Source organism: Urocampus carinirostris, chromosome 10 (genome assembly GCF_059441175.1).
Source record: "Urocampus carinirostris isolate Australia breed hairy pipefish chromosome 10, RoL_Ucar_1.0, whole genome shotgun sequence".
Classification (NCBI taxonomy): domain Eukaryota; kingdom Metazoa; phylum Chordata; class Actinopteri; order Syngnathiformes; family Syngnathidae; genus Urocampus; species Urocampus carinirostris.
The window spans coordinates 35603838-35612598 of NC_142358.1; positions in this window are offsets into that span (position 1 = coordinate 35603838).

The following is an 8761-nucleotide window of genomic DNA, read 5'->3' on the forward strand; positions in this document are numbered from 1 at the left end:
GTAAAAGATTGGCAGAGCTTCTGTTTGGACACTTTTCTCCATTCCCTTCCGTTTGCTGTGCAAAATTCCTAATAGGGAGCCTTGCCGTGCACCAAGTCCACCCCGAGTGAAAGCCAGCTTCTTCAGGCTCTCCTTTTGTTTGGAGAGACATCGTCAGATTTATTTTTTTCCCCCCGAAACAGGAAATGCACTTTTTGGCAGAAAAATATTCGGTGCACACCTTGTTATTTTTTTTTTAATTTCTCTTCACCAACTTACCAATCTTGCCATATATAGAAATAAATGTATGAATGTTGGTTCTAAAATACATCTACAAACTGACATTTGTTGTAGATGTATTTTAGAACTAAAGTACTAACAAATATTAGCCATATAAATTTAGGAGCACATAGATAAAACACGTAATACCTAAAAATATTACATAAATGCCTATGATTTGTTTATATATGCAATTTGTCATTTATTACTTCATGTATTTTATAGTGTATTTTGTCGTGTATTTTGTAGACAAAATTTGTATTCAGTTGCCTGACATTTTCACCTATTGGTTGATCAGCAATGAACGAATCAGCTGTCTGTTGTCAAGACCAGAACAGAGACAAGACCCATTTGCGTACGTTTCTCTCAGTTTTATTTGGAAGAAGAGAAAGGATTGCACACACGATCCGGTGGTCGCGGGGAGGAGGTTGCTCTGAACGCGAGTGAGTAATGGCGGTGTCGGGAGCGGAAAAAACAGGTCAGTAGCCGGGACAGGAGAGCAAAAAACGTGGTTGAGATCAGAAAATGGGTCGTAGCCGGGAAACAGACGGGAGCCAAAACAGGAGTGAGTCAGGGTCGAAAAGCTTGCCTAGCGTGAACTGAGGTTCGCAGACAGACTGACAACAGGTGACAGATAGACGAGGGTTTAAATTGTGACAGGGAGCCAATCAGAGTCCGAGGCAGTTGGCGCCAAAGTTGCCTCGCATCAGTAATCATGACATCGGTGAAAAAGTTTAGCCAGTTTGACCTCTTAATTTTGAATAACATTTCATTTACACAAATACATAATACATTAGAAAATACTTGAAAAAATACTATTACGTCAAAATAAATGACCAAATAAATACCGTAATAAACAATTTACAATATAAAATCCATAAATATGTGAATACATTGAATTCATGTCATATATTTAGGTATTGAGTGATGTATTTATGTGTTCTTTCGTATAGATTTCATATATTTGTAGGTTTTTATTTATTTGTACATTTATTTCCATGCAGTGTAGGGCAGGATTTCCCCTACATAACCAACTACCTGGATGAACAACTTGTACTCAGTTTCATGGACCAAGAATATGTCGCTACTTGATACAGGTCTAAATAAAAGAAACCTTGTGGTCTAAAGCGGTTTAGTAAAACTGCACCGCAATCTAAAAACACAACATTGTTTTGGTGACATTCGATATTCAAAAGTACTGTTGTATTGGATATCACGGATTGTGTGGTTGTAATCAATGTTGTGGCCGGTGACCGTATCTCTGGAATTATATCCCTATGCCTTTTGTCTGAGAAGAAAAGTCATGGTGTTTATGTGTGATGCCGTGCACCAACACCGCCCCGAGTGAAAACCAGCTTCGCAAGGCTCGCCTCACGTTTGTTGCGACATTATTGCAGCAAGGAAGTCTAAAAACAACACTATGTATTTGTTACAGTTGATATTCACTAGCACTCTTGTAGCGGGTATCACAGATTGTGTTGACTTTCAGGACTGATGACTGAGACTTTTGTTTTGTCCTTTTTGAACTGCAGTACGTTCTCTGCCATCTACGACTTAATATCTAGAATGCATTTTAAAAGGGTGTCTATAGGACTTACGTCATCAGGGCACAAGGCAATGTACAGCTAGGTGTCAACTGCCTGACAATGAAAATCGACTACGAAACAATACAAACTGACGTGTCGCCTCCGTAACAATGAAAATCAGCTGCAAAACAATGTAAACTGACACCATGTCTCCTGATTACATTCCCAAGTGGAAGCAAATACAGATTAAAAGGTACCGGGCTTAAAATATAACCTTGGGGAACACCACATTTAATGTTATGAGTTCTGGAGGAATTTGCCTCCATACTTACAAAATGTCAGTCTGTGAGGTAGGAATAAAACCAGTTCAAAACAGTACAAGAGATGCCCACCAGGTCCTGAATCCATTTAATAAAATGTGGTGATCTACTATATCAACGGCAGCACTGAGATCCAGTAGTACCAGAACTGTAAGTTTTGAAAAACAGACAGAAAATTGTATTTGTTACAGTCGATATTCACTAGCACTCTTGTACAAGATATCATGGATGGTGTGGTTGTGGTTAATGTTGTGGCTGATGACTGTATCTCAGGAATTATGTCATCCTGTCTTTTGTTTCCTAGGAGGAGGCGTAGTGTATTTTTGTGTACGGTAGAGCACCTGGCGCTGAGACACGCCTGGTTGCAAACCGGGTCGGCGTGTCACACAACCGCTTTGTGCCCACAGGCAGCTGACAGAAGGTTCGGGGTAATTAGTCTGTATAGGATGTGAGTTCAACGTTAATCATAATGAAGACATTTTCATATTAATAATTTAATGCTAATTAATAATTGAGAACACCGGTCATATCTGCTCACTTTTGTTTCGGAACAGCACACACGCAATTTTTTTTCCCTACAAAGACTCTTTTAATAGAATGGAATTGAAATTAATACAAGGTGCCAAAGCTTCATGCGAGAAGTGAATTCAACAGAGTGATTGTCAGATCATAAAAGTAGAAACTAGACAGATTTGTATTCAAATTATGAAAAATGCAGCAGAAATGTAAGTGTCTTTTGTTGACAGACAAACGGACCTCTCTAACAAAGCCGAATACACTTGTTGTAAGTTGTAAGTGCCTAAGCTTTCGCCATAAAGTGGGATCCATAGCCTAAAGGAGATGTTCTTCTACATTTCTGTTTTCTTCCTGTACACAAAATATATATACAGTGTATATATATATATATATATATATATATATATATGAAAGCTTTTTTCTGGCATTAATTGTCAATGGCGAATTTCATAAGAGTTAGAAAAAAAGATGTATGTAAGCTAGAGAAATTCTGATTTAAAAATTATGCAGAATAGAGGGTATTTATTTTGGTATTTTATACTACCAATATGCAAATGGTGGTGAAGAAAACTTAAATAAAATGGCTCCCTTTTTCCTTTACAATGGAAAACGAGGATCAACATTTTTGCCCAGTTTAGAATATGAATATTTTTAATGTTATTGGTCACAAACATTATTGGTATTGGAGTAATCCAAAAGTAATTGAAAGTAATCAAGATAAAGTAACCCTACCCAACCCTGGTCACAAAGTATAATGTATTGTTCATGAGACTATGTCATGATTAACGATGTGAATCACCTGTGCCCGCTCATTTGGCGCCAACCGCTGCGGGCTCTGATTGGCTCCCTGTCCCTATTTAAACCCTGTCCTGTCAATCCTCTGTTGGTCAGTCCGTCTGTGAACCTCTGTTTATACAAGGCAAGCCTTTTTCAACCCTGACTCCTGCCTGTCCTGTTTTTGCTCCCGTTTGTCTCCGGCTATGACCTGTTTTGATCCTGACCACGTCTGCTCTCCCGTCCTGGCTTACGACTTGTTTCCGACCCAGACTACGCTTTGCTCTTCCAGTTTCTGATACCGACCCGTTTTTCGTCCCTGACACCGCCATCGCTCGCTACGGAAGATCCAATTCCGTGTTTGGATCACAATCCATGTACGAGAGCAACTTGCTTCCCACGTCCAGCGAACTCCGGATCGTGGGCGCAGCCCTTCCTCTTTCCTTCAATAAAACTTGTAGTAAACGTTTCGCAATCAGGTCCGGTTTCCGTTCTGGTCCTGACAGACTAGACATGACACTACAGAAAAAATATATAAGAAAAGACTAGTGGTACTAGTACTAAAGGTGAGTGGTTGTAGACTGGCCTTGGTTGCAAGCGCATCATAGAAATAGTGCAATGGAATAAGTGCAAAGACTTTTATCACCAACTGTATGCAAACATGAATGAATTGATTTAAATTTTCTGACATTAGCTAAATATAATGTGACCTTATATTTTCATGATCAATGCAAACCATTTATACACAGTTATTGTGCAGTGTTGCCCAGACCTAATGTCAACGCCGGGATACAACAATGCCCAATGCGCAGCACGAAATAAATATTAATTTCATGCAACACAAAAAAAAACCACGTCAATAATTCAGTCTGAAGTCAACCTAACAGTAAAACCCAACCTAAATAAAAATGAGATATTATGTCCCTATGATGTTTTTAGTGATTGTAGTGATCTTTTAGTCTTTTGGGTAGCTGCAAAAATTATCAGCTCTTTTCTCTTTTAGCCTAACCGTATTGGCTATTATCTTTTTGATCCTTTGACCAACTGTTTTGTCTGGTAGCAGAAGTTGCGTGTATATTTATGTTGTACCAAAGATTAGCTTTTTTATCCTACCATATACATTTTTGAAGGCACTTCTTATAAGATTATATAAGTGAAGTCAACACAACTACTAAGTTCTGTGTTTATTGTTTCAACTCAAGTGAAGTCAAGTCAAGTCATGTTTATTTGTATAGCCCTTAATCACAAAGAGTCTCAAAGGGGTGTACAGACAACTGATTATTGCAAACCACAGACTATCGTGACACCATCCCCTGATCTAAAATCTACATGAGGGCAAATAATACACAGATATTGTCAACATAAAATATAGGTTATTCATATGCTATAGAATAGAAGTGTGTTTTAAGTTTAGATTTATACGTTTACACTGAGGTTCCAGATCGAATCTCAGGGGGAAGAGCATTCCACAGCACCGGGGCCCGAATATAGAATGCTCTCAAACCTGCGGATCTCTTCTTGGCTCTTGGGATAACTAGTAGACCAGCATTTTCAGAGCGAAGGCTCCGGCCCGGAACGTAGGGGTGAATAAAATCTGAAAGATATGAGGGAGCAAGTCCATGCATGATTTTGTATACTGCCAACAGAACCTTAAAATCTTAAGCTAACAGGGAGCCAATGCAAGTTAGCTAAAATCGGGCTAATGTGATCAAACTTTCTTGTCTTAGTTAAAAGCCTCGCTGCAGCATTTTGTACCAGCTGAAGGCTCTTGATTTCGGACTTCGGGAGGCCGGAGAGTATTGCATTACAGTAATCAAGACGGGAGGTAACAAACGCGTAAAATTATAATCTCCGCATCCGACTGAGACAGTGAGGCAGGCCTCCAAATTTCCACTAGTGTGGCAGATTCCTCCATCGGAATATACAGGTATAGTTGTGTGTCATCTGCGTAGCAATGAGAACTGCAAATAATATCACCTAATGGAATCATGTAAATGCTAAAAAGAAGGGGGACAAGTACTGAACCCTGTGGAACACCACAGGTAACACTAAAGGGCTCAGATGCCATTTCACCATATTTAACACAGTGCGTCCTATCTGAGAGGTAGGATCTGAACAATAAGAGGACTGTTCCTGAGAGACCAATCCATTTTTCCAACCGTTCTAGTAAGATATTATAGTCCACTGTGTCAAAGGCAGCACTAAGGTCCAGCAGCAGCAAGTTTTACCATATACCTGTACATATAAATATACATTTATGAAGGCAGTTGTGTTTTTGAGTCAACACAACTGTTAAGTACTGTGTTCATTGTTTCAACTCGCCGGGTTTGCTCCGCATTATTAGGACAGATGATTAATATTTACGAAGTAATGCTTGCAGACGAGCCTAAATTGTAAGTGCATCAGAAATACTGCAATAACAAAGCAGCAACATTGTGCAAAAATAAGAATTTTGATGGTTCTGCTGCAGTAGCATGAGCTGCAATGCTCTCCAGATAGTCTGTTTTCCTGTCTGCTGCTGGGCTCCAAGCCTAGGGTCACTTTACCTGTTAAGTGTGGTGTCCATTGTTTCGACTCACCGAATTTGCTCCCATTTCCATTTTCTTGTTTTGTACTTCGAGAATTGACAGGCTTTTTGTGAACTAAGCACTTTTATCTGGGCACTTTAAGAAACCCTCGTGCAGTCATTAATCGAAAAAGAGGCACACAAAAATACTTGTCTGTCTTGATCTGCTCTTAGATTTGTGAAGTACTGAATGTAATTTTGCATATTAATATCAGTCGAAAAATGTGCCTTGAGTTTATCAGTATCAAAGAATACTGTAGATTGTGTTCCCTAATAGAATTTGAAAGTACGGTGATTAAGATTTTTGTTTTTTTTGTCTTTGATTACAACGTAGTAAACATTGTGTACAACGGGTGGTACTCAAGGATAAACATGTAACTGAATACTTTAAAGAAGAAAAAAAATATAAAGAATACAAGAATAGTCTATGTTTTTATTGACCTTAAATAGCAGTTGTGCAGTGAAAAAGTTTACAAAATCATCTAATTCACACTGTGATGCCATATTCCAATATTCATCTCATCTCATCTCATTAACTGCACCACTTATCCTCAGTAGGGTCGCGGGGGTGCTGTAACCCATCCCAGCAATCATCGGGCAGTGGGCAGGGGACACCCTTAACTGATTGCCAGCCAATCGCAGGGCACACAGGGACAGACAACTCGCTCGCTCATTCACACCTAGGGACAATTTGGACCGGCCAATCCACCTGAAATGCATGTCTTTGGAATGTGGGAGGAAACCGGAGTGCCTGGAAGAAACCCACGCAAGCACGGGGAGAACATACAAACTCCGCACAAGAAGTCCGGTAGCTGGATTTGAACCCACACAGGAGGTTCCCGAGACCTTAGAACTGTGCCGCACACGCGCTAACCACTGCGCCGCCGTGCTGCCCCATATTCCAGTATTATAGATGTTATTTTTGCAATGTTTCCAACCACATTTGCCATGTCAGACGACAATTGACGCAGACGCCTTCCTGTGAAAGTGAAACGGTTTCATTGAAAAAGTTTTTAAAATGTCATTTAAGGACGCTGCAGACAAAGATTTACTGTGTGACTGCATGATCATGCACATCCGGTCACACGAAGCGTGCGTGCCGGCACTGTCGTGGACGAATCGGTGTTCTTTAGACTGACTGTGAAATTCATCTAGGTCCGTGATGGTTTGTGCAAATGGAGTGAGGGCACCGGCTGTGAAAAGCTAATGCAATTTGATTAGAAGTTAACTGCAAAGCAATATTTTTTCCTGCCTGACTGCGCCGTGAGAGGGGCATGAGATTAAAAAAAAAAGGAAAAGAACAACTTGGTTCTTTTTCTGTGCAGGTGAAAGCAGATGACTGATGAGAAGGCCGGAAGCCTTGTGTTCAATTACCAAACATCTTGCTCATAATTGGAAAAAAGGGGCTAAATATGAAAACAAAACTTCCTCACCAGTATATCAACCGGGTTGTTTTGTCAAAACTTCCTATAACAGTGATATCTCTTCTCATGAGCTTAATTCGTTCCAGTATCATAGCTTGAATTGGAAGTGAAATTTCCGTAGCGAGCGAAGCCAGTGTCGAGACCGGGTAAAAACAGATCGCTGGCCGGGACGGGAGAGCAAAAACGTAGTCAAGCTTAGAAAAGGGGTCGGAGACGGGAATCAAACAGGAATCAGGACAGGAGAAAGTCAGGGTCGAAAAGGCTTGCCTAGCGTGAGCTGAGGTTTGCAGGCGGACTGACAACGGGTGACACGAAGACGGGGGTTTGAAAAGAGATAAGCAGCCAATCAGAGTCTAAGGCCAAAGCGCCAAATGAGCTGACTCAGGTGCCTCACATCAGTAATCATGACAGTAACAACCAATTTTCCCGAAACTAAAAAATAAAAACTAATTGGGCAGCTCCTCTCCCCCTAAAATCATACAAGTGAACCCTTAATAGCTCTAAAAACATCTTCTTGATTACCAAAACATCTTCAAACAGTGATTTAACATAAGAATAAAGTAATAAGATATACACAAAATAAAATGTGAGTTTATTATGAGCACCGTAACAAATATGTGTGTGAGATGGCTATTGCAAGGAGTGACTGAGATCGCATGTCTGTCAAGTCACATGTTTACCGGGATTTCATACGATTTTTTTAATATCATTTCACACTATGCACTCTGTATAACAATTTTTATCTGGGATTTTTTTTTTTTCAAAAGAAGCAATTTAATCTTGCCCATTTCTGTCAGAACCCACACAGACCGAGGACCCAGACGCGTCACGTTTTCACACAAGCTTTATTTTATGGGAATGGGGCAGTCATGCGCGTGAACACAAACGTTAAGGATTCGACAATCGCTGGGCGGAAGAAATGAGGCAGAGAAGTCAGAGGCTGACGAGATCGAGGCCAGACAGAACAGATGGGATCGATACAGGACACACGGGTAGATACCGGACGGGACGGACGGGATCGATACTGGATACTGGGGCAAGAAACGGATCGATACCGGGTACTGGAGACTGGAGCCAGGTACCAGACAGGAGGAGACAGACGGGAGCAATATTTGATACTGGAAGCTGGAACAAAATACCGGACAGGATAAGACAGACGGGCTCGATACTGGAGATTGGTGCAAGATACCGGATAGGACGAGACAGTCGGGATCAATATCGGATACTGGAGACTGGAGCAAGATACCGAGCGGGATGAGACTGACGGGATGGATGCCGGATACTGAAGACGGGAGCAAGATACCGCACAAAAAGAGACAGACGGGGTCGGTACCGGACACTGGATACACGAGCAGGAAAACGGACATAGTCAAAACA